This window comes from Lissotriton helveticus, chromosome 3_1, assembly GCF_964261635.1.
Source record: "Lissotriton helveticus chromosome 3_1, aLisHel1.1, whole genome shotgun sequence".
NCBI classification, from domain to species: domain Eukaryota; kingdom Metazoa; phylum Chordata; class Amphibia; order Caudata; family Salamandridae; genus Lissotriton; species Lissotriton helveticus.
The window spans coordinates 744,395,215-744,421,328 of NC_136061.1; positions in this window are offsets into that span (position 1 = coordinate 744,395,215).

Here is a 26,114-nt window from a genome sequence, read left to right on the forward strand (position 1 = left end):
GCAACGAATTATACAGCACAGATCAAGAATCAACAATAAAGTGCTCACGGCGCCACTGGTATGCCATTTTCTACAAAATAATCACCCTGTGAATGACTTAAAATGGGCAATCTTGGCAGTGATAAAAACCTCTGTCGGAGGAGGAGGCGATCCAGAAGTACGCTTGTCACAAAAAGAAGCCTATCTGATCCTAAAATTCGACACAGCCATGACCGGATTAAATGAACTGACTGAGTTGAGCAATCTATAACATGAATTATTTCACCTAGAGAAGCACGCACGTGCATTTTAATTCTGTAACTACAAGCTGCTCCGGGTTTTCCCTGCCCGGTGAGACCGATGCGAAATAATCTAAAAAAACTACAAGTACCAATACATCCGGCAACGCCATAAGTTTGCCTAAATATCTGCGGCCCCTTTAAATGAAGTAAAAACGTTCCCGGCGTTAATACGCTTGACGCACACTGTGAGGAAACGGACGCAGACGAACAGGAGAGGAGAGTCCTGCTTCCAAGTAAGCAAGTTACTCTTTTTGTCAAAAAACTTGTCTCTCCCCGTTTTTGTAGTAAAAACGCACGCGGCGAATACTTAAATTGGTGTCATCTTTTGCCGTTTCTAGTTGCGATGGAAGCATTGCAGATCGCATGAGAAAAAACAGGCCAACAGAGCACGCCGTTGCTGTGGGCAACATTTACGATAAGGTAGGAGGGGCACCCCCTGTGTTTCAATATGTTCACGAACTGACACAGCAGGCTATTAATGGCGTGCCTGTTCACCCACAGCACCGCCTGGGGAAGCAGTAATATATCTTCCCGAAGTAAATCAAGCGCCGAAGAGCTGCCGGCGTTTCTTTCTTCCACACTGCCAGCACATGGAGGTAGGCTGCATTGTATGGCGGATTATAACAAGACTGCAATTAAGTACTATGGGCCAGATGTAGGTAGCCAAATACCGGTCGGTAACGGCCGAATTCGACCGTTATTATTATTTAAAATTATTTAAAATTTTATATAGCGCGCAGTTACCCTAGGGCATCCCAGCGCTTATCAGGACAACAGAAATAAAAACGGTAACTCAACTACAATCAAACAGGGAACAGATGAGTTTTCAGACATTTGCGAAACCGCAAAGTACAGGTCTCAGCGCGCAGATTAAAAGGTAGGGAATTCCACAGGCTCACTGTATGCACCGAGAATCTTCTCCCGCCCGTGCGTGCCTTCTTTACTCTCGGGACTAGGAGAAGGTGTTTATGGTCAGAGCGCAGCGTTCTGTTCGCTTTGTAAGGCACCACTAAATTTCTCAAAATGGGGGGTCCAGTCCCCTGGAGAATTTTATGGGCAGTGCAGAGAGCTTTAAATTTTACTCTTTCCCGAACTGGGAGCCAGTGCAATGCCTTTAGGGCATGTCTAGCTGACTGATTTCTGGGGATACCCATGAGCAGTCTGGCCGCAGCATTTTGAACCTGCTGGAGTTTGTTGAGGGTGTATTCAGGGGCACCCAAAAAGATGGCATTACTGTAGTCAAGTCGCGACGTTATCAGCCCCTGAATCAACAACTTCCTAGATGGCAAAGGAAGAAGGGGAAAGATCTTCCTGGCTGAACGTAACAGGGCGAAGCAAACTCCTGCAATTTTTTTTAGCTTGGGTCCTGAACGAAAGATCTTGTTCCAGCCAGACCCCCAAGCTCTTAATCTCCTCTTTCGCTCTAGGGAGATCGCCCATGCAACTAGGCCAGCTGGAGAAGGGAAGTAAGGGGACTTTATTCCCTAGCAGCATTAACTCTGTCTTAGAGCCATTCAGCTTAAGAGCTGACTCATCCATCCAGGCATGGACATCCGACAGGATCCGTTACCGACCGGTATTTGGCTTTTGAGATGTAGGTGGGTCAGAATTTACAGAATCGGTATATTTACCGATTCGGTAAATTTACCACTTTGGTATTTTACTGAATCAGTAAATATACAGTTTCTGTAAATCCATATGTAGGTGGGACTCTTGAGAGTCCCAAAGGCCCTTCAAATTCGGTATTTTAACACCCAATCCAATTGGGTGTTAAAATACCGAATTCAGGTGTGCATGCACATGTGTGCATGCACACCTAGCCATGTGACAGACAGACATGCCCTTAGGGCATGTCTGTGTGCCACATGGCGCACATGCCTATTTTTGGGGTGCCAGAGGGTGTCAAAGTGACACCCCCTGCACCCTTGCTAAAATCGGTATTTACCGATTCTGTAATTACAGAATCGGTATTGCCCATTGTTTCCTATGGGCTTCACAGCCCATAGGAATCAATAGGAAATACCGATTCGGTATTTCCAGATTCGGTAAATACCGAATCTTAACGATTCGGTATTTCCACATCTGGAAATACCTACATCTCCCCCCTTCATATTTACCACTTCTTAAATACCGAATCGGTAAAATTCGGTATTTAAGAAGTGGTAAATCAATCCTACCTACATCTGGCCCCAAATGGGGAAATGACAGAAGATTTATTTTCTGTTTATCTGCAGAACTTCCTCATTAGTTTGGCAATTTTCCATCAAACTGGCCGGAGAATTTGATAACAGGTAATTTAAGATCCCAGTAGAGGAGTCTGAGAGTAAGAGAATATCCTTAAGGTTCACAAATATTGACACCAATCCCATTATTATTTTCCACAGTGCCGGCCATTTCCAGTCCGTGTCCTGAGGAGAACCCTTAAATAATATAGTGGCTCGAAACGCGTTGACTCTGAGCTCGAGCAAGAAAGAAGGGGAGTTTCAGGGCATTAAAATATACAACTCACACTTCCCCTAGAAATTTGACCCCCAATATGAAGAACAGTCTCTGGCTCAGTTAGATAAGTAGGCTCTTGTAATGTATTTAATGTCCGCTTGTCTTTGTATATATGTAATATTTAAGGACTGATGCCCTAGAATGAAGTAATTTCAGGCATTATACAATTGTCTATTTGGTGTGTACAGGAATTTATTACATTGATTTTGTGTATTACGTATAATTTTTTGAATGTGTTTATGTATTAATAACTGTGTGACAATGAAAAATTTTCTAGCTAACGCGACAAAGAATTTTCAATTCTAGTAAGGACACGGAGGCGAGAATTATGCTTCCCAATCTTTACTGAACACACAGCAGCAAAGGGTTAAACTTTAAACAGCATACCCCGGAAGGACAACCCCCTCCAGGTCTGCACCAATCAGTACACAGCATCAGCAATAAATGTCAATGAAGTTGTCGTCACTTCCTCTTTCTTTGCAAAGTCTATAAACTGTAACAGGACTGAACCCAACTTGACGCCGAAACGCGTCAGCAACCATCCTCTGTGAAACGTAGAAGGCCGGTCCAAAGCCACGGCAGAACAGCTCACACTTCAGGATTGTTTTCCGTGGCCGCCTGAAACAAGAAACACAGCAATAACACCCATGTCAGACTGAAAATAACAGTCAAAAGTAGAGAAATCGGGAGGGAAAAATAAGAAGTCAAACATTAGCATCGAAATATGCAATAAAAAGCAGTATATCAATTACAAAAACATGTAATATATAAAATAAATCATCCTGGGTGGGATAATTCTCGCCTCCGTGTCCTTAATAGAATTGAAAATTCTTTGTCGCGTTAGCTCGAAAATTTTTCATTCTATGGCAGTCCACGGAGGCTCAAATTATGCTAGTTTAAAGTTGCTCCACTACAACAGAGGCAATATCCACAATAGGTTTGTGGTAAAAGATCTTAAAAGTAGACTCAGAGGACCAGTCCGCCGCAGCCATAATATCTTGTAACCTGGACCCCGTGACAAGGGCTTTAGAGGCCATGGACCCTCTAACAGAATGAGCTCCAAAAATGGTGGAATCAATTCCCGCTTGGGTCAACAACCAGGTAATCCACCTGGCTAGAGTAGCGGAAGAGACTGGGCGGAAAGGTCTCGGAAGCGATATCAACAATTGACCTGCCACATCATTTCTGAACTCTCTGGTACAATACTCATAGACCTTCAAGCATTGCACAAACCACAGTTTGCTATGGTGTGGAAAGGCAGGATAAGAAATGCATTTAGAATTAGTCTTAGTACGACGGGAAAGTGTGAAAGAAACTCCAGACGGAGTAAACACTCTACCTGCTAAATCCAGAGCACTAACGTCTGACACGTCTGCATGAAATAAGGCATAATATAAGCGTCAATTTGGCAGCCAATTGTTTGCGTGACAGCCCTTCATTAGCTGGCCATGTTTTCAAGTATCTAAGAACAATGGAAACATCCCATAACGACTGATATCTAGGTTGAGGAGGATTTAACAACCTAATACCGCGTACTACCTTACAGACCAGGGGATGTTCCCCTACAGCTCTACCATCCACGTGAGGATGTCCCGCTGAAATGGCCGATCTAAAATTGTTGATCATCCTATAGGCCTTGCCTGATTTTGCCAATTCGGATAAAAAAATTACAATCGCAGAGATACCTGATCCCAAGGGATCACTCTACCGTTCACCACACCAACGCACCCATCGTCGCCAAGCAGATTCGTATCGTTTGTGCATGGAAGGTGCCCAAGACTGGGAGAGAAAAAAGAGAGCATCTTGCGAAACTCCCGGCACTTGCCAGCGTCGCCGGAAAGTCTCCACGCCATGAGAGGTAACTGACCTTGCAGTACTATGGGATGATGAAGGCCCACTGGATTCGTCAACAACTCTGGGAATGACCTGATCCGAACCAGTGGGGCACACGATAAGCTCATTGCCACCGGAAACCACGCCTGGGCTTGCCAACAAGGGGAAACTAGGATTAATTCCGCCCCCTGCCTGCGTGTCTGAGCCAACAACCTCGGAATCATGACGAAGGGTGGAAATGCATAAAGAATGCCCATCGTCCACGATTGAAGGAATGCGTCCGAGCTGATCGCTAACGGATCCGGACGCCAACTGTGAAACAGAGGAAGTTGTCTGTTGAGTCGGGACGCAAACAGATCTAGAGCACACGGTTCCCATTTGGAGTTCAATGCTTGAAACACACTGGGATGAAGTCTCTAATCGCTGGAATCCCTCAGAAATCTGGAATTCCAATCTGCCACCACATTTGACGAACCTGGAATGTATTCCGCCGTCACTGAAATGTGGTGATCCAGGCAGTAGTGCCAAAAATCCTTGGCAATTTCCGCTAGAAGTCAGGATCTGGTCCCGCCCAGGCGATTGATATAACGAACTGCGGACACATGGTCCAGACGCAGAAGAATACAACAACTCGCTCGCTGAGGAGACAGGGTTCGAATCACAAAGGACCCTGCCAATAGTTCCAGGCAGTTGATATGGAATCACAACTCCTCTTGGGACCACCGACTCCCGGTCTACAGTGTCCCACAACGAGCACCCCAGCCCCACCGGCTGGCATCGGACTCTATGATGGCATCCGGAGTTGCCGCAAAAATGGCCTTGCCATTCCAAGCGTCCATGTGCTCTAACCACCAATTCATTTCCAGGCGAGCTTCCCGTGAGATCGCAATCTGCTCTGCATAATGTAAGCCACTGCGGAGATGCAGAATCTTTAACCTCTCCAAGGCCCTGTAATGTAAGGGACCGGGAAAAATCGCCTGAATGGACGCCGCCAACAAACCCACGAGGCGGGCTAACGTCCTCAATGATATTGACTGAGAGGCAAGCCCTCTCCTCAACTCTTTCTTAATTGCTGTTCTCTTCTTGAGAGGCAAAAGGAGCTGAGATGTCAAGGAATTCACTTGAAAACCTAAAAATTCGATTACCTGTGAAGGAACCAGAAGAGATTTGGAAACATTGAGGAGGATCCCCAACTCCTGGAGGAGTTGGATAGTCCAAGACAGATGGAGTTGCACCACCTCGACCGACTGACCCATGATCAGAATATCGTCCAGATAGATTATGAGTCTGACTCCTCTCTCCCGTAACCACCGAACAACCGGTCTCATGAGTTTCGTGAAACACCATGGAGCGGACCAGAGACCGAAGGGCATAGCTGAAAATTCGAACCACTGACTGCGCCATTGAAATTGGAGGAAGCGCCGGTGAGGCGGAAATAAGGCGCCCGCCAGATAGGCATCTTTTAGATCCAACCGAACCATCCAATCCTGGCTTAACCCCTTCGCTGCGGGGGTTATTCCCCCGCTGTGCTTGGGGTAGAGGGGGGCGCGCACAGCACCCCCATGCTCATGACGAGCTCAGCTCGTCATGAGCTACGGCGCTCCGGTGCTCATGACGAGCTCAGCTTGTCACAGGTGTATTGACTCCCGTGGAACGCTCAGCACAGAGGGGGAATTCTCCCCGCACTTGAGCGATCCACGGGCCATGACGAGCTGAGCTTGTCATGAGCACCGGAGCGCCGTGGCTCATGACGAGCTCAGCTCGTCATGAGCGTCGAAGGTGTTAACATGTGTCTTAAGAGATGAATACCCTCCATTTTGAAATGACGGTATAATACTCCTACATTGAACTCCTTCAAGTTCAGAACCAGACGAAACCCAAGATCTTTCTTGGGCACCAAGAAGATTGTACTGACAAAACCATGCGGATGAGGATCCGTCTGCACTATAGCCCCTTTTGTCAGTAACGACTGAACCTCCACGTCGATGAAACTCATCTCTACTGGGGAAAAATTTAGGGGTCTAGGAGTCACCACTTGTGTGGGGGTCGCATAAAACTCGATATGAAAACCCCGAACTGTCTAACGTATCCATGGGCCGGGAGTCAGGGCCTCCCATCTGGGAAGGAACTGTGCAAGACGACCTCCCACCATATGATCCCTGCAATTTAAAATGGGTACCTGCACAGGAGGAATTTCCAGATTGGAACTGCTGGCCACTGTAGCCTCCACGTTGTCCCCGACTCCTGTCACCTCTGTTTCGGGTCAGATAGAACTTGAATCTTTGGGAACCTCCTCTGCCCCGTTGTTCTGCACCTCTAGAGGTCTGATTACCACCTCGGCCGGACCCTCGACCTCTGTAACAGCCGCCCCCATTAAAAACACCTGAGTGAAAAACACGTTTGATGTTGGCTTGCGCCTTATCCAAGGCAGAAAAAGTTGCCACATATTTTCCCATCTTTTTGACGAAGTCATCGCCAAATAACATGCCATTGGCCATGGTACCCGGTTCTGTAGTAGCCATCTCAGCCTGTTGGGGGTCTATTCGCATGAGAAAGGACCTTTTTCTCTTCGTGGATAACGCCACGTTGGCATTTCCTAGAAAACACAAGGCGCGTTGCGCCCATTCCAAAATTTCCAAAGAATCCAGGGGAACACCCTTATCCTTTGCAGTGAGTTCGGCATCCAATATCTTAGTCAACGGACCCGAGACATCTAACATTTTGTCTTGGCACCCTTTCCAGGCCCGATCCAGTCCTTTCTTGGGATCTTTGGAAAATTTACGCATGAAAGTGGCCATGCTAGGATCTAATTCAGGCGTATCTGCCACCTTACTCAACAACGACGGTCGGGGACATTCGGAGCGCAAGGTGGCCCTGACCTGACTCTCAAAACTCTGTCGTAAGTTAGTTTGAACGTAGTGCGCCACTTCAACACAGGGAACCCACTCAGTGGACCTAGGATGGATCAAGTTCTGAGGATTAAAAAAGCAAATTCTTTGGTGCCATATCCTCCTGTGCATCATAAAATAAATGTTTGGTCTTTTTGACCTTCTTCTTGGGCTGCACTGATTTATCGTCGGAATCCGTAGAATCCAGGGTAGCCGGAGAAGACTCTCATTGCGTATCCCTGCTTGCCAAAGAACCATGGTCCATTAAAACATTTTTCGCCACTTTAAGCAGAGCTTCAGCCGAAGCCTGTGTGGCAGAAGTATGCTTACTAGAGGACTTAGACTTTCTTTTACCAGAGGATTTCTGGAGTTTCGCCAGGTGCGTCAAGGCCTTGAGAAGCGCCTTACTCAACAAACCCTGGGCGTGGGAATCCTGGGTCTCCACAGGGTGCTCCTCCAAATTATGTTCATAAGGCTCCTCATATTCGTTATATTCAACCCACTTGTCTTCCTCTTTGGTGTAATACGCCATAATACACTACAAGAGGTTTGAAGGGGATTCAGAGGGGGGGAGTAACCCAAGGGCAAATAAGACCTCCTGATGGTTTTCCTTAAGAGAAAGAACCTGGGCCTTAAAATGAAAAAAGTAATGAAAGTAAATATTATATATATATATATATATATATATGAGGCAGGAGCTTGCCCAAAACTCCCCTAGTGCCAAGCACTGATCTGGAAAAACGCTCCGGTAAGCGTTACTAGAGCAGGGAATATCTGACAGGCAACACTGTGGCAGATGCGCGAAGAGCCGATGACAGAAAATGAAACCGGCTCTTCGCGCACGTCAAGAATGTCGGTCGGAATGAGCCTGCTTCCCTCGCCCACCGAAGTGCGCAGCTCTGCTCCCTTGCCACTGCCCACAAGTTTTAAACAGTACGGAGGGGCACCGAAGCCTCAAACTCCGTGAAAAAAGTCGCGCATGCACAAGGAAAGTGTCAGAGTGCAGCGCGACTTCAGGCAATATACAGAAAAATAATGAGTGTGCATGACGAAAAGGCAATGAAAGCCCCAACCTCTAAAAAATGTCCTGTAGAAGAAACACAAGAAAAGCGACACAGCGCGCTATACATAATATATGAAAACAGTCAATAAATCACCAAGAATGAACAAGAAATAAAGAGACACTTATCTCGCTGCTGCAGCAGCAAAAAAGGAGGAAGTGACGACAACTTCATGGACATTTATTGCTGATGCTGTGTACTGATTGGTGTAGACCTGGAGGGGGTTGTCCTTCCAGGGTATGCTGTTTAAAGTTTAACCCTTTGCTGCTGTGTGTTCAGTAAAGATTGGTAAGCATAATTCTCGCCTCCGTGGACTGCCATAGAATTGTCCATTCTCCATGATATATCAAATGATTTCAAAAATATTTATAAAGTATAAATGACTAAATCAAAGAAGTCGTCCCACCTAGAATTTTTTTGCTAGGCGTGGTAGAGTGTGAAACAAAACCTGTCTGGCCATTGTTTTTGTTTAATAATTTTGAGTGGTCCAGGCCAGCCAGTGACAGGACCCAAGCCTTCCCTTTTTCCCCTTTTACATTCCTCAGGGCAGGGTGCTTCGTTCTAGGTGAGAGGGTGCCCCGCATGAGCAGGACACCCCTGCAGCCTACAGAGTCCATTCTACCCAGGTTGTCAGTGATGCAGCCATATACTACTTTACAGGGGCATTATGCGACCGCGTAATGACCAACTCTAAAACGGCTGAAACAAACCTTATCGTGTTTGGTGTCGAACATGTTGGAATCATACCCCCACACCGGTAACAGGTGTGGAAGGTATGAGTCCACCCCACAGAAGCGTCCTTCGTGGGCTCCTGGTGTCCTTGGTACCAGCCTTCTAGTCCCGTACAGCACAAAATGGTTGCTGCCGACCAGAGACACATTTCTGCCATCCTACTACTGAGCCAAGCTCGAGCAGGGGAAAGCAGGACAAAAGGCATCCTGTAACGGGGAGTTATGACCACCTCCCAGACATGATTTAGTGTATCAGGGCTGGGTGAGTGCGCTTTCCAGCAACTGAAAGTCTGCATGAGGGGCACATTTGGTGTCCCTGTGCATAGTCCAGTTCAAACCAGTTCTGGGAGAAGTTGGCTCCCACTCTGGCGCGAAACTGGACAAAGGACATGGGAGTAACCTCCCCCTATCCAGGCCCCTCCCCTGGCAGGGTCCCCTGAATCTTTCCAACCTTCTACCGTGGGTACTTAAGGGCTCAAATGGCTGGAGGACCCTATATTCGTCGTGGACAAGATTCAGAACTGAAACCACTACAATTCGACCGTCTAGGCACTCTGAACTTTGCTGGAATTCATTTGTGCCTGACTTCATTTCCCTGTCAGTCTGCTGCATTGTCTGTGTGTGCCTGTGCACCATACAGGATCTGGGTAGGACCTGTGGAGCATCCAAGACACTTGAAAATAATCTCCCTTGGAGTGAAGGAGTCACTCCCGTGCGTTCGCAGGCACCACAACACGGCTGACCGGTCTGCTTATCTCAAGCTCCTATAGACTCCGAAGGGTCCAGGAACATAGGAGGTGGGTTCCTATGTCCCTCGAGGCCCGGGCTGCCCTCTCACAAAGTTTGAGGTCAGAATCCCTTGTGGGGGCTGCAATACCCGAACCCCTGTGCACGTGGTACTTTTGCTAGTGCAAATGCTTGTTGGCAATTCTGCAACAAGTCCATTGGGCTCCGAGTAGCCCCAACCTCTGGCAACTTCTCCTGCAAAGATCTTCAACCACCTCCCCCTAGTGTCCTGGATATTGCTGGTCCGAACTTCACACTTCCTTGACCTTGTACGTGGGTTGCTGTTATCAAGGTTTATTGGTGCTCTCACCGGATTCTGTTATCAAGGCTTATTGGTGCTCTCATCGGACTCTGACCCCTCAGCACTCTACATCCTGCGTGGGACAGCTCGTATCGGCTCCTGGTTGTCCTCAACGGCTCCTGGTCCCCGCAGCTGCAGGGTCAAGGACCCCGTCAACTATCCTTAAGCACCCGACATCGGTGGGCATTCATCTACCGAGCCCCTGGTCACTCCCAAGTGGCCCAGACTCTGTCCCCTCTGCTTTCAGGTACTCCTCGACAAGAATCCATGTTTGGATTTAACAGTCACTTTCAACCCTTCTCGCAGCGGCACTTTCTCGAAGTCCTCCATTGGGTTCGACGGCGGCTTCCGACACCACATCAGACCTATGCACCTGGCATCCCTGGGATAGGTAACTCAGTAAATTTGGTATCCATGGGTGGGGCTGCTCTCCAACCTTCTGTCTTCCACTGAGTTTCTTTGAAGTCCACTGGGAAGGGTCCTTAAACTTCAAAATTCCAACCGCGACTTTCACATAGACTTGTTCGGAGCATGCAGTCGTGTTCACACACTGCACATGCACTCCATGGGGTCCCTATCTACTCACTTTGGATGGTTCCTGGGGGTCCCAGCAATTCTACGTCCTCTCGACACTGTCTTCACTCGAGTCGTGGTTCTAATACCATTTACTTAGTTTATAGTTTGATCCCCCCCCCCCCGGGGCGCACTGTGTATTAGTGCTATTTACTGTCATTTCTTTGCTGAAGTTTTGTGTGCTTTGTGTCTATCTCTGTGTAGGAGATAGTGTAACGTTACTAGATAGTGTTATATAATAAATACATATTTTTATAACTACTGTGCTGTTCTCTTTTCATTTAATCTATACTATAAGATTGCATTCTGGTAAAAACAAGTTGCTTTACGCTCCTTTAAGACTAAGCCTGAAGGCTGCTCTCCACAGCTACCACTTGGATAGCTTTCTAAGATTATGTGAGACCTCTTAAATCACCATAAGGTTTGTATGGACTGGTGCTAGGTGCCCACTTTAATTAGTGGACATCATATACCAGGCCAGCTTCTCACATCCGGGATATATTTATTGAAAGTGTGTCCCTTAATTTAACTTTGCCTCTGGAAAAGGGAGGACCCAGATAAAGGGAGGGGGAGAGGAGGAGGGGAGGTGGAGAAGCGGAAAGGGCAGTGGCGGCCTTTGCGCATGCGTGCTGTGCCCGAAACACAAAGAACAACAAACTGGTAAGTGGATGGAAACAGTACTTTGGTGACTGGAAACTGATAAGAGAAGTACACGAGGAACAATACAGGAAAAAGCAGTGGTAAATGCAGGAAACTATGCTACAGCCAATAGAAATGGAGTAAAAGTGAGTGGCAACCACAGGAACCACTTGAAAAGCAATGAAAGCAAGGGGGCGGGTGAAGCCCCTTGTAAGATATATTTAATACAATAGATTTCACAAGCACAGTGCAAGCGCTGTGCAGGCAAAACCTTAACATTGCTTGTGAGTGCTGAGGTGGCTCATGCACATGGACAAAGAGGAATGGCTTGGACAAATCGGGCAATCACCAAGAGCCCCCACCTTCTAAGGAGCCCCCTTGGAAAGTGAACTTTCTCTTTATCTCACATCTGTTCATTTCTCTATATCATTCTTTAATTTATTATTCAATACCATTTGGGGCTTGAATGAGCAGAAAACTAAAAATATAATGCTATTCCAGACAGGGGCCCCTAAAATATATCTTGCCTAGGGCCCCCAAAATCCTCAAGATGACACTGAACAGAGCAGTATTTAGCAGCTGCTGCCCACTTGATATCATGCCTGGGATCAAAAGAGCAAAAAGAACAATTGATAGACAGAATGCAGATCAATGCCCTACATTCACCCCAGTACAGAGATCTGGGCCTAAATCCATAGTTTTTTGGCTCACCATGCCATTCCAGTTTGGACCTAGCCATATGCAAAATCAGTCTTGACCGTGCTTCCAATGGGAACAGTCCAGCCCGAACTGCCAGGCCAGGTCCTGCCTGGACTGGAAAGATTCAGAAAAGGGGGTGGTGATGAACAGAGTGTCTGAATTAAGCAGACCACTCTTACCCAGTCCAAAGATCAGGGCTTGATCCATCACCGTTATTTATCTCACTGCCCCATCCCAGCTCAGAACCTGGCTATATGCAAATTAGTCTGTCCCTGGCCCAGTGCATCATGGGAACAGGGCAGACCAAACTACCAAGCCAATTCTTCACCAGAAAGGAGACAAGCTACCGGGGACCGGTTTCTGGCATTTCAGCCTCTTCGGCCCGGCTTGCTTGAATCCTGATGGAGCAGTGAGAAAGGGACTCATGTCTGAGTATACCCTGCCACACCTATAGTGGCCAAAAACGATTCAGAAAAGGGGGTGGTGATGAACAGAGTGTCTGAATTAAGCAGACCACTCTTACCCAGTCCAAAGATCAGGGCTTGTGAGTCCCTTGCTCATTGCACCATCAGGATTCAAGCAAGCCGGGCCGAAGACGCCTGAAATGGCAGAAACCGGTCCCCGGAAGCTTGTTTCCTTCCCAGTGTAAGAATTGGCTTTTGTAGTCTGGTCTGCCCTGTTCCCATGATGCACTGGGCCAGGGACAGACTAATTTGCATACAGCCGGGTTCTGAAACTGGGATGGTGCAATGAGCTAAAAAACGGTGTTGGATCTAGCCCTGATCTCTTGACTGGGTGAAAGTACTCTGCTTAATTCAGAGACTCTGTCCATCACCACCCCTTGTTGTAAATTATTTTGTCCACCCTAAGCGTGGAAGGGTATACTCAGATGTGAGTCCCTTGCTCATTGCACCATCAGGATTCAAGCAAGCCGGGCCGAAGACGCCTGAAATGGCAGAAACCGGTCCCCGGAAGGTTGTTTCCTTCCCAGTGTAAGAATTGGCTTTTGTAGTCTGGTCTGCCCTGTTCCCATGATGCACTGGGCCAGGGACAGACTAATTTGCATACAGCCGGGTTCTGAAACTGGGATGGTGCAATGAGCTAAAAAACGGTGTTGGATCTAGCCCTGATCTCTTGACTGGGTGAGAGTACTCTGCTTAATTCAGAGACTCTGTCCATCACCACCCCTTGTTGTAAATTATTTTGTCCACCCTAAGCGTGGAAGGGTATACTCAGATGTGAGTCCCTTGCTCATTGCACCATCAGGATTCAAGCAAGCCGGGCCGAAGACGCCTGAAATGGCAGAAACCGGTCCCCGGAAGCTTGTTTCCTTCCCAGTGTAAGAATTGGCTTTTGTAGTCTGGTCTGCCCTGTTCCCATGATGCACTGGGCCAGGGACAGACTAATTTGCATACAGCCGGGTTCTGAAACTGGGATGGTGCAATGAGCTAAAAAACGGTGTTGGATCTAGCCCTGATCTCTTGACTGGGTGAGAGTACTCTGCTTAATTCAGAGACTCTGTCCATCACCACCCCTTGTTGTAAATTATTTTGTCCACCCTGTGCGTGGAAGGGTATACTCAGATGTGAGTCCCTTGCTCATTGCACCATCAGGATTCAAGCAAGCCGGGCCGAAGACGCCTGAAATGGCAGAAACCGGTCCCCGGAAGCTTGTTTCCTTCCCAGTGTAAGAATTGGCTTTTGTAGTCCGGTCTGCCCTGTTCCCATGATGCACTGGGCCAGGGACAGACTAATTTGCATACAGCCGGGTTCTGTAACTGGGATGGTGCAATGAGCTAAAAAACGGTGTTGGATCTAGCCCTGATCTCTTGACTGGGTGAGAGTACTCTGCTTAATTCAGAGACTCTGTCCATCACCACCCCTTGTTGTAAATTATTTTGTCCACCCTAAGCGTGGAAGGGTATACTCAGATGTGAGTCCCTTGCTCATTGCACCATCAGGATTCAAGCAAGCCGGGCCGAAGACGCCTGAAATGGCAGAAACCGGTCCCCGGAAGCTTGTTTCCTTCCCAGTGTAAGAATTGGCTTTTGTAGTCTGGTCTGCCCTGTTCCCATGATGCACTGGGCCAGGGACAGACACATTTGCATACAGCCGGGTTCTGAAACTGGGATGGTGCAATGAGCTAAAAAACGGTGTTGGATCTAGCCCTGATCTCTTGACTGGGTGAGAGTACTCTGCTTAATTCAGAGACTCTGTCCATCACCACCCCTTGTTGTAAATTATTTTGTCCACCCTAAGCGTGGAAGGGTATACTCAGATGTGAGTCCCTTGCTCATTGCACCATCAGGATTCAAGCAAGCCGGGCCAAAGACGCCTGAAATGGCAGAAACCGGTCCCCGGAAGCTTGTTTCCTTCCCAGTGTAAGAATTGGCTTTTGTAGTCTGGTCTGCCCTGTTCCCATGATGCACTGGGCCAGGGACAGACTAATTTGCATACAGCCGGGTTCTGAAACTGGGATGGTGCAATGAGCTAAAAAACGGTGTTGGATCTAGCCCTGATCTCTTGACTGGGTGAGAGTACTCGGCTTAATTCAGAGACTCTGTCCATCACCACCCCTTGTTGTAAATTATTTTGTCCACCCTAAGCGTGGAAGGGTATACTCAGATGTGAGTCCCTTGCTCATTGCACCATCAGGATTCAAGCAAGCCGGGCCGAAGACGCCTGAAATGGCAGAAACCGGTCCCCGGAAGCTTGTTTCCTTCCCAGTGTAAGAATTGGCTTTTGTAGTCTGGTCTGCCCTGTTCCCATGATGCACTGGGCCAGGGACAGACTAATTTGCATACAGCCGGGTTGTGAAACTGGTATGGTGCAATGAGCTAAAAAACGGTGTTGGATCTAGCCCTGATCTCTTGACTGGGTGAGAGTACTCTGCTTAATTCAGAGTCTCTGTCCATCACCACCCCTTGTTGTAAATTATTTTGTCCACCCTAAGCGTGGAAGGGTATACTCAGATGTGAGTCCCTTGCTCATTGCACCATCAGGATTCAAGCAAGCCGGGCCGAAGACGCCTGAAATGGCAGAAACCGGTCCCCGGAAGCTTGTTTCCTTCCCAGTGTAAGAATTGGCTTTTGTAGTCTGGTCTGCCCTGTTCCCATGATGCACTGGGCCAGGGACAGACTAATTTGCATACAGCCGGGTTCTGAAACTGGGATGGTGCAATGAGCTAAAAAACGGTGTTGGATCTAGCCCTGATCTCTTGACTGGGTGAGAGTACTCTGCTTAATTCAGAGACTCTGTCCATCACCACCCCTTGTTGTAAATTATTTTGTCCACCCTAAGCGTGGAAGGGTATACTCAGATGTGAGTCCCTTGCTCATTGCACCATCAGGATTCAAGCAAGCCGGGCCGAAGACGCCTGAAATGGCAGAAACCGGTCCCCGGAAGCTTGTTTCCTTCCCAGTGTAAGAATTGGCTTTTGTAGTCTGGTCTGCCCTGTTCCCATGATGCACTGGGCCAGGGACAGACTAATTTGCATACAGCCGGGTTCTGAAACTGGGATGGTGCAATGAGCTAAAAAACGGTGTTGGATCTAGCCCTGATCTCTTGACTGGGTGAGAGTACTCTGCTTAATTCAGAGACTCTGTCCATCACCACCCCTTGTTGTAAATTATTTTGTCCACCCTGTGCGTGGAAGGGTATACTCAGATGTGAGTCCCTTGCTCATTGCACCATCAGGATTCAAGCAAGCCGGGCCGAAGACGCCTGAAATGGCAGAAACCGGTCCCCGGAAGCTTGTTTCCTTCCCAGTGTAAGAATTGGCTTTTGTAGTCTGGTCTGCCCTGTTCCCATGATGCACTGGGCCAGGGACAGACTAATTTGCATACAGCCGGGTTCTGTAACTGGGATGGTGCAATGAGCTAAAAAACGGTGTTGGATCTAGCCCTGATCTCTTGACTGGGTGAGAGTACTCTGCTTAATTCAGAGACTCTGTCCATCACCACCCCTTGTTGTAAATTATTTTGTCCACCCTAAGCGTGGAAGGGTATACTCAGATGTGAGTCCCTTGCTCATTGCACCATCAGGATTCAAGCAAGCCGGGCCGAAGACGCCTGAAATGGCAGAAACCGGTCCCCGGAAGCTTGTTTCCTTCCCAGTGTAAGAATTGGCTTTTGTAGTCTGGTCTGCCCTGTTCCCATGATGCACTGGGCCAGGGACAGACTAATTTGCATACAGCCGGGTTCTGAAACTGGGATGGTGTAATGAGCTAAAAAACGGTGTTGGATCTAGCCCTGATGTCTTGACTGGGTGAGAGTACTCTGCTTAATTCAGAGACTCTGTCCATCACCACCCCTTGTTGTAAATTGGACTGGAAAGAAGCATCCTTGGACCGGTTTCGGGCTTTCAGCCCTCATCAGCTAGGATAGCTTGACTCCAGTGGCATGGAGAGCAGGGGACCCACGTCTGGGCATACCCGTAGCACAAAGGGTGACAAATGCAAAAAGAACAATTGATGGACAGAATGCAGAACAATGTCATACATTCATCCTAGTACAGAGATCTGGGCCTAAATCCATCGCTTTTTTGCTCACCATGCCATTCCAGTTTGGACCCAGCCATATGCAAATCAGTCTTGACCCTGCTCCCAATGGGTACAGTCCTGCCCGCACTGCCAGGCCAGGTCCTCCCTGGACTGGAAACAAGCATCCTAGGACTGGTTTCGGGCTTTCTGCCCTCATCAGCCAGTATAGCTTTACTCCAGTGGCATGTAGAGTACGGGACTGACGTCGGGGCATACCCATCGCATACCCGTCGCACTCGAGGTGACAAATGCAAAAAGAACAATTGATAGACAGATCAAAAGAGGTCACCTGTTTGTAGGGAAATGTAGTGGGTGTAGCCCTCTGAAGCTTTCTGGCTCTGTGGGACTCATGATGATTGTCATGATGCTGTACGTGTGAGACGTCACTCTGCTGCACCATTGTTCACTTTATATCCTTGCAGGAGCCAGTTTCCCAAAAACTACACATTGGGCCTCCCTCCTGGACCCACAGTGAAGACAGAGTATGAGGTTAAGACGGATCCCAGGGAGTTCTAGGCTCCTTGGCATGATGCTCTTGACCAGCGCCAGTGAATTTTAAAAGGCAGGAAAAGGCTGAGTTTGGGTACTGCCCCTCAGTTTCAGGAGGATAGCCGTTCATAGGGCTTTGTCTGCCTCGCTGGACAAAGGCTGGAGGTCACATCCAAAGTACTGTGAGTTTTACCATTCCATAGAGGGCAGCATTTGGTTTGCTAAATTGTCTTTAAAGAGGGATTGCTACATTTTCTTTAACAATCTCGGGATTCCGTAGCATGTTCTAAATCAGTAACGATAACATGAAGTTGTCAGTTTGTGCTTGTCACAATGTGCAGGTGCTATATATTTTTTTTTGCATTCCTCGGATGAAATTCTAAGTTATGTCATCCCGAAGAACATTGCAGCTGAATTGCTCAGTAGCTTATTAAATACAGGTCAAAGGTCCTACTTAGCTATTCATTCTTCCACTGTTAAAAATATGATGGCTGAAGGCGGTGGAGCTTGACACCATGGTGAATGGCCGCACTTTGCTGAGGCTATAACTTCTCCGGGGTTCTTCATTGTGATGGAATATCAGACGTACCTGGCAGAAGGCATGCTAAGTTTGTTGCACTGATTTCTGATAAGATTGGCTTTCCTGCTGCAACGCAGGCTCACCTTGGATTTCATCACCAAGTTGCCTACTGACTGTGTGCACACTCATCCTGAGAATCACCCGATGCAAGTTTACAGACGCACTGCTGAAGGCACGCATTTTCCGTTCTATCAATACCAAATCATCCCCCGACCACGAGTGGGTATTGAAAACAGACATCGGGTCTGACACATTTTTAGGTCTCGGCCTGCGAAAGACTGCGCAAACATGTGCAGTCGAGCTGGTGAGATTTAATGATAAAGGGTATTTTCTACTAGAGAGGTTAAGCGCCGCTCCTCTTTTCCATTGATTGGCGTCACCGTTCATGCTAAACGGTGGCCAGCCATTGGAGAAGAGGTCCTAGAGACGTTCTTCCTTCTCTTTTAGCCCCGTCCTTTTCAGACTGGGCGCCTTGACTTACTGCTGTGGTAAAAGGTTTCTTATCTTCTTTATGGGTCCAAATGGCCCCATAAAGAAGATAAGGAACCTTTTACCCCAGCAGGAAGTCAGGCCGAGACCGTCCACGTGGGACGGCAGGTAAAGAGAAAATGACGACATCATGGCCAGCGCTTGTTCTGTGTTGAAGTGAAGTTAAATGGATCTTTATCTTTGCGGTGTGTTTTAAGACTTTTCTGTCTAACGTTCCCCAGCCTCGCAGTAGGCGCACAGCTCCAGCAAAGCATCTTGGCCTAGGTCTCATCACTTGTGCCCCGACCCTGAACAGCAGGCAGCCTCCCTCCGCTAATCTCAAAAACACAATGTAGCGGCTGGTGTCAGGGGCTGCGGTGCTACACTTCCAGGGCCATGTAAATGTGCCTGCTCCATCAAAGCATCTCGGCCTTGGTCTCGTCGCCTGTGCCCCAACCCTGAACAGCAGGCAGCCTCCCTCCGCTAATCTCAAAACCACGATGTAGCGGCTGGTGTCAGGGGCTGCGGCGCTGCAATTCCAGAGCCATGTATATGTGCCAGCTCCATCAAAGCATCTCAGCCTTGGTCTCGTCGCCTGTGCCCCGGCTCTGAATCACTTGACCTTTGACACACGTCCAGGCGAGGACCCCTCAAACAAACCTTTCAAAGCATCCCAATGCTAGAGTCAAACATTGAGCCCGGACTACACACTACTACACACACTCTACTATTCTCTACTATTCTCTACTACTTTTCTCTACTACACACTCTCTACTATTCTCTACTGCTCTCTACTATTCTCTACTACACACTCTCTACTATTCTCTACTAAACACTCTACTCTCTAATACACACTCTACTATACACTCTACTACACACTCACTACTCTCTACTACACTCTCTACTACACACTCTCCTACACTCTCTACTACACACTCTCTACTACAGACTCTGTACTACACACTCTACTACACACTATACTATTCTCTACTATTCTCTACTACACACTCTCTCTCTATTCAATACTACTATCTACTATTCTCTACTACACACTCTCTACTATTCTCTGCTACACACTCTCTACTCTCTAATGCACACTACTACACACTCTACTACACACTCTCTACTACACACTCACTACTACACACTCACTATTCTGTACTACACACTCTACTACACTCTCTACTACACTCTCTACTACACACTCTACTACACTCTCTACTACACTCTACTACACTCTCTACTACACACTCTACTACACACTTACTACTTCACTACACACTACTACACACTCTCTACTACACACTCACTACTCTACTATACACTCTACTACACACACTCTACTACACACTCTACTACACACTCTCTACAACACTCTCTACTACACTCTCTACAACACACTCTACAAGACACTCTCTACTATTCTCTAATGCTCACTGTCTACTACACACACTCTACTACTGTACTACACACTCACTACTACACACTCACTACTACACACTCGCTAATACACACTCTCTACTACTCAATATACTACTCTACTACACACTCTCTACTACACACTCACTACTACTACACTCTACCACACGCTCTCTACTACACACTCACTACTCTACTATTCTCTCCTACTCACTCTATACTACACACTCACTACTCACTCTACTATACACTCGCTACTACACATCGCTACTACACACACGCTACTACACACTCGCTACTCTCTACTATTCTCTGCTACTCACTCTATACTACACACTCACTACTCTGTACTACTACTACACACTACTACTCTCTACTACTCTAGTCTCTACTAGTCTACTACACACTCTCTACTAGCTACTACTCACTACTACTACTCTCTACTACTCACTCTACTCACTCTCTACTACTCTCTAGTACTCTCTACTCACTCTCTACTACTCACTCTCTAATCACTCTCTACTACTCACTTTCTACTACTCAATCTGCAAAAACAGCGTGACCTTACTTCAACCCTTAACTCTTTGCCTAAAGACACTAGTGAAAAAACATTAAAAATGCAATAGGTCTCATCTTTATTACACTTAAAACAATTCTGTTTGTAATCGGGTGGCTTTTTACCTTTCTTTTTATTAGTATTTTTCAAACTTTCATGAACATAACATGCACATATATGCATATATATATGCATATGTATGTGTATAAATAAATAAATATATATATATATATATATATATATATATATATACACACATACATATATGAACAGAAATAAACATATATAAACATCTGCATATCTATATAAATACCAATATTAATGCATGCATACATATACATGGTATGTACATAAACGTTTAAAAAACACAAATAAAAGCAAATCTAAAAGCAATCTAATTACAAACAGAATTGCTTAAGCTTAACTAAAGGCGAGACCGTTGCATTGCAAATGCTTGTTTTTAATGCTCACTGGCTAAATTATTCAGTAATTGTCCAAACTTCCGCACACGCTACCTCAATATGACCCGGATCAGGGAGTCTTTTTACTGTGCTTTGGAGTAGACCTGGTTCCTGGCACACATGCTCCTGCTAACATCATACTGAATCTCCCTTGAAATGCTATAGGAGATTAAAAATAATCAAGGAGTTTCTTTTATATTGTGATTGCCTGATTTTTTCCAAGGTATAAGTGAAACTGCGGTAAACAAGATACAAAGTAAAATTCACTTTGAACTTGGAAGTCATTTTGAGTTGGGCAGTGCATCCAAGTCAATCTAACCTCTTAAAACCACCATCTTGGTCTGGGCTCACTTCAAGAAGTGTAAAGTAGAAGGAGGAGCTTCGCGCGCATCCGAGATGGCCGCTTGAGCACAGGGCTCCCGAGTACCCTCGCTGCCTCCCGCATTTATCCTGTACAATATCCTGATTTGATGGAAGATCATTGAAGGCACAACCCGGCTGATGTACTAGCAGGTTTTTGGGTCGAAATCGGACGCAGGGTCCCCGAGCTTTGCCGTCTTGAACTTTGGCCTTCTCCATGGAGCAGCCTGGACCTTGAGTGGTGGAGAAGTGTGGCTCACTGGTTAGAGGAGGCAGACCTGGAAGCAGGGGTCAGCCCAGGACCAGGGTTCAGTTCCCGGCTTGGCGGGGTCTTGAGTCCTAAAATGTCCATGGACTCGACAATTCTCGCTCCGGTGCCTACTTGATTCACAGGTTCACACTCTGCAACTCTGGGCAATAGCTTGCTTAATCTCCACAACGGCCCCTCGCGGTGGGATGCCTGGCTTTCACCTTGCGGATACCCTGCCGGGGTCATCCCACAGGGGAATACCAGGACGGGTTCCCTAAGCAAGCGCTTAGAAACCGCTCGGTGATTTGCGCTATATAAATTCCTGTACATTTACATTTACATTTACATTTACAGTGGTGGCAGTGGCCGGGTCGTAATTCAACAACAGCGGCTTGCGGAGATCGGACCACAGCCTCACTTCACTTTCGGTTTCGTTTCTCCGGCGCACTGCCTCATATATGCGGTGTGTCTGTTGATCGGACGAGCCCCGATGCCAGCTCATTGAGTTTCGAGCGGGCGACTGTTTGTCTGTGGTCTCCACTTGTCTCAACTTTGCCCCCTGTGTTCCCGTGTGCAAATTTAAAGGAGCCATTTGGACCAGATCCCAAGCCTCCCTCCGGGGCACCCGACTCGCCATGACGGGCAAGCCTGAGGGTGAGAAACGGAAGGTCAAGACCACCATCCGTGGAGGTTCTACCCAGACGAACGTCATGGACCGCTATACACTCTCTAAAGGATCCCCTGGTGGCGCATCTAAGACCCGGGAGGAGGTGGTCGACGATCCTGCTGTGTTGGCGGACTTAACACTACAAGACGTGATGGGCGCCATTGCTGGCATTCAGTCTTCTATTGGCCAACAGTATGAAGCCTTGGCCCTGAAGTTGGACACGGTGGCTATCGATGTCAACCTCATTCGCACTGACTTGGCCAAGACGAATTAGAAGGTGAAGTCGTTAGACCTGAAGACATCCAGCCTTACCACGGACGTGTCCGACTTGCAAACAGAAGTGCGCAATCTTCGATCTGCTAATGACTTTTTTGCTCGTCGCTTGGAGGATTTTGAAGGCCGTGCACGGCGCAATAACGTGCGTATTGTTGGGGTCCCGGAAGAATCTAGTCCACTCGCCACTGATCTTCGAGTGGAGGACCTCATTCTTAATCATCTGGCACCAAAGGGCCTGAGCAAATTCTTTGCCATCGAACGTGCGCACAGAATGCCAGGGGGACAGGCGAAGCCCGGTTTCCCCCGTCCGATTAATGCACGGATCTTCAACTTTAGAGATTGCGACGCCATTTTGCAGGCGGCACGGACAAGCGGCCCTACGCAGTTCGAGAACGCCGCAGTGAATTTTTATCTGGATTTTTCTCAATCGGTCCAGAAACAACGTATGGGTTTTCAAGGTGTGAAACGGCGACTAAGAGACATGGAACTAAAATATGCTATGTTATTCCCGGCCCGACTGCGTGTTGAATATGACAATCGAACATTTTTCTTTGTCAGGCCTGAGGAAGTGAGTGACTGGTTGGACACTTTGCCGAATCACCGTGCTGGCCAGGGACATGCTGGTGGTGCGGAAGGGGGACTGATGGACCAAGAATGAATATGGTGCCTGTGTCCGGAACACTTTTCAACGTGATCGGCCGGAGTTTACTGACTTTTTTGATCATTCCGTTCGTATCTTCGGAGGTAGCGGGGATGGCGGGGACCCTTTCCTCCTCTGGGGTTTTCTTTGTGTAGATTAGTTCATGTTTGTAATTGCTAGGGCGACAGGCACACTGCAAATTGGGGTGGCTTTTGAGTCGGTGCAGGGGTGCAGGGTGGGGGGGAGTTGTGTTGGGGACCTCGGGGGGTGGGAGGGACATGTTTTGGGATTGTTTGTGTTTGTTTTTTCTTTTTCAAGGCAAGGTACTTTCACTATCTTTGACATTGGTGTGATGTTCGTTATGCCGATGGGAGTTCATTGTGGATCTGAATGGGGGGTAGGGGGTTGAGGGTATTATGCTGGAATATGAATGGGTTGGGTGATCGCATAAAGAGAGGGGTGGTTATGCAGCTGTTTCGCCTGATGTCGTTCTGTTACAAGAGACACACTTGATAGGAAATACTTGTCACGCTCTTAATAGAAGGGGTTATCGTCTTGCTGCCCATTCTGGTTTTACATCTAGTTCTAGAGGAGTGGGTATTCTGCTTAGGGTTTCCCTCCCCCTCGAGGTTGATGATGTGATCCTCGATGCCAGGGGTCGATATGTTGCACTTGTTGGGCGGTGGGAGGGAAAACCTATCTCGTTGGTGTCAGTTTATGTCCCCCCCGGGCTTGCAGTCCACGACATTTACGGACCTGGGGCGGATGGTGCTGGGTCTCCCTGAGGGTGTTTTGATACTGGGTGGTGATTTTAACTCCGTCATTTCTGGTAAGATAGATCGGTATCCCCCCCGAGATCTCCCTGCTGCGCAGTCCTGGTTGGGCGACTTCCTGGAAACATTGGGCCTCATAGACTGCTGGAGACTAATGCATCCAGAGCAAACATAGTTTACTTTTCACTCGGGGGCTCATGGCAGTCTTTCTAGATTGGATTATATCCTGATACCGGCGGCACTGTCCCCCTCGATTGGAGAGATTAGACACCTGGCCCGGGGCATTTCGGATCATTCCCCTATTTGGTTTCATTTTAATCTTAGCATCGGGGCTGAAGGCAGGGTGGCTCCGATTAACCCATGGTACCTCCTCAACCCCAAGACATGCGCTGAATTGATTAAATCATTTGATCTGTATTTTACTGAAAATGTTGGTTCTGTATCCTCACCTGTTTCGTTGTGGGAAGCTTTTAAGACTGTGATCAGGGGACAGGCATTGTCTTTGGTGGGGTGTGCCAAGAAATGTAAGAACGAGGCAATTGTTCAGCTCGAAACTGAAATCACAGACCTGGAGATTGCATTGGAGCGGGGGGTGTCTCGAGATGCATTACATGTCCTCCACCTTAAACAATTAGAATATAAAACTCTGGTCACTGATGCGGCAAAGACGATGAGTAGGGAAACTGCAGGGACGACTCTATAAAGCAGGTAAATTGATTGCTTGGCTGGACAGAAGAGAGAGAGCGAATCGAGTGGTTCCGGTGATTTTGACACGTGATGGTGTGGGTGTAACTGATCCTGTGGGCATTGTTGAATGCTTTGCTGATTATTTTCGAGAGGTTTATACCTCGGTGTCCGACAGGCCTGAAGAGGATTCGTACTTGTTGCTCCGTGACATAGCGCTATCCTGTTTGTCGGAATCGGAGCGTGATTGCTTGGATGCCACGCCCTCGGTGGATGAGGTGGCTCTCGCGCTGCGCTCCCTTCGTTCCGGCAAGGCTCTGGGTCCCAATGGCCTTCCTGTGGAATTGTATAAGTTACGCCCTGATACTTTGGCTCCCCATCTGCAAGCTATGTTTCTGGCTGCGCGAGATAATGGTTCCCTCCCCAGGGACCAGCGTCTTGCGACCATTGAGGTGATCCACAAGGAGGGTAAACCTCGAGATCGCTGCTCGTCTTATAGACCCATTTCGCTTTTAAATGCGGAACCCAAGATCCTCGCCAAATTGCTTGCTAATCGTCTGATTACGGTGATTGGCGACCTGATTCATCCGGATCAATCGGGTTTTATCCCGCACCGTAACACGGCATTAAATTTGCGACGTCTGCATGGTGTTCTCGCGAGGGCCCCGACGCTGCGTGAACCGGCCATCTTGGCGTCCCTGGACGCCACGATGGCCTTTGATACAATCGAGTGGTCTTATCTCTGGGCGGTACTCGCCAAGTTTGGATTCGGCGCCGGTTTTATCGGTTGGGTCAAACTCCTGTATGAAACACCGCTAGCCCAGGTGGTGGTTAATGGCCGCGTCTCCGTTCCTTTTACTCTCGGTAGGGGCACACGACAGGGTTGTCCGTTGTCCCCACTCCTTTTCGCTTTGGCGTTGGAGCCCCTTGCCGCCTGGCTACGGTGTGAACCCTCGATGAAGGGAATACGCTGGACGCCGGAATTCGAGGATCGCATTTCCCTATACGCGGATGATGTTTTATTGTACCTTACCTCTCCCCAAAAATGGCTCAATGTGTTGTTTGACGTACTTACCTCCTTCGGGAAGTACTCGGGCCTCATCATTAAATGGTCGAAATCCTACATTTATGTACTGGTGGGTGATGTCCCTCGCTTACCACGGGGCTGTCCCATCCAGTTGTCGCAGTCTGGCTTTAAGTACCTGGGTGTGTTTATCTCCATGGAACCGGCGGTTCGATACGAACGTAATTTGCTCCCCCCACTCCAACGATTACGCTCCGAAGCAGCGCGTTGGCGTAAATTACCGTTGTCTCCCCTGGGGCGTGCGGCCCTCTTTAAGATGATGTCCTTACCTCGCTTCCTATATGCCCTCCAGAATAGTTTTGATGTTATCCCGTCGACATATTTTCGGGAAGTAGAATCGTTGCAGAGGCAACTAATATGGGACGGACATTCGCGCATAGCTCTTCCGAAATTGACACTCCCCTGGTATGATGGCGGTATAGCGCTCCCGGATATTCGTAGGTATTACTGGGCTTCCCACCTTGCGGCCATCAACCACGGGATGTATGGCCCGGCGCTGAATCCAGCATTTGAAATGGACAAGTGGCTGCTCCCGGGTGGAGATTATTATAGGGCACTTTACTCGAGACCCTCCCGT